This window comes from Mesocricetus auratus, unplaced genomic scaffold (assembly GCF_017639785.1).
Source record: "Mesocricetus auratus isolate SY011 unplaced genomic scaffold, BCM_Maur_2.0 contig_13306_pilon_obj, whole genome shotgun sequence".
Lineage (NCBI taxonomy): Eukaryota > Metazoa > Chordata > Mammalia > Rodentia > Cricetidae > Mesocricetus > Mesocricetus auratus.
The window spans coordinates 29,777-31,478 of record NW_024433597.1 but is presented as its reverse complement, the minus strand read 5'-3'; positions in this window follow the sequence as shown (position 1 = coordinate 31,478).

Below are 1,702 nucleotides of genomic sequence, written 5' to 3'. Positions count from 1 at the left end.
GTGCCTGCAAAAGACTGCAAGTGGGATCCATGTAGTCTGCAACACAGGTTTTGAAAGCGTTTATTTTTGTATCTGCTACCTTTCCTGCCTTGACATACTAGAGAAAATGGATGCTGGGTGACTCGTCTTTGTCAGAGCAGCACTTAGCGAAGAACTGATAGAAAACTGACATATGACTAAGACCCTTGACTGAAAGATGAGACTGACTAAATAAATCAACAGCTAGAGGATAATTCACAAATGACAATGTTTGGATCTTTGTTTTTTAACGCATAGAGAAGAAAATTTAAATGTCCTTTAGCTAATCCTAAGCCCCCACACTTTTTACATTGTTACAATCACAGTATACACATAACCTTGTATCCTTAGTTACAGCATAATAAATTTTCCCTGTTGCTATAGAATTTCCAGTGCCTTCATCCCTATGTAATAGCTGTAGAATGTTCTATCAGACAGCTGTGCTTAACCTGTTTACTTTTGTTAGATGTCAAGACAACTTTGCAGTACTTGATCAGGAAAAAAAAGACCCTGCAAGGAACAATTTTGCTCCTTGGGAGTGTGCATTGATTTTGAGGCAGAATCTCTGGGAAAATACCATGAACGTTTTTTAAAGCTTTTGTTAAGTTGCTTTCCCAAAAGGGATCATACTGGTTGACATCAGAGGTCAAATCAGAAATCGACTCTGGTGACGCTGGGTCTAGTCTGTCTCCAGGCTGGGTTTAATTTTCCTGCCCTGCAGCCGCGCTCAACTTTATTATTAGTCTTGACCTTTGGGGCAAGGCAAACACACACCAAAGGTCCAGGGACAACTTTAGCAACTGCGACAGCTGACATGGTGAGCCACGGCAGCTCATGTTTCAGGCTTGAGCAAGTGGCTAAGATGAATTTGCCTTGCTGAGAGGGAATCTGAGATGAGGAACAGGTTTGGGAGGGAGTAGATGAGATCAGTTTTAAATATGTTTAGTTCTAAGGGCCTTTGGGACATCTAAGGGGAGGTAGCTAGGAGACAGGCGTACATATGAATAAACAACAGCCTGCCCTTCTCTGAACTCCCAGGGTCCCCTGTCTGGATCCCTGTGGCTTTTGTTGCCTTTTACCTTGCTGTGAGCGTCCCGGGAGCTCCTTCAGTCTGGGACAAGGGCCTGCTTTGTTGTGTGTGTGTGTGTGTGTGTGTGTGTGTGTGTGTGTGTGTGTGTGTGTGTGTGTGTGTGTGTGTGTGTTCCCTTTTCAGGACCCAGCATAGTGTTTTCCACCTTGAAAGTCTTGGATGATTCCTGTTTTTAGGACTCTAACCCGAGGGGGAAAGTTGAGAAAGATTGACAGAGTTCTGGGAAGGCTTCCTGTAAGAGGTGGCATAATGTTGCTCTTAATAATTCTGATTATTTGTTGCATCGTTACTACATGCCAGTTACATCATTACCTACATACATCATAGATGCCTTCTTACCTGGCATTCTTCCATCTCTCTGTGTGTGGAGTCTGGGAGTTCTACTTACAGACAACTCTTGCTAAATAGTCCAGCAAGGAGTAACTACCTACTACATCTTTCACTTTAGGGCACAGTATCTGATCCAAGTCCAGTGCCACCACCTATGAGTGAATGGTCCAGCTTTAGTAGATGAGGTGGGCCAATCCGATCTGTTCTCCTTGGGAATGTGAAATAAGAGATGCAGAGGGATGTTGCCAGTTAGTTGTGGGGAGC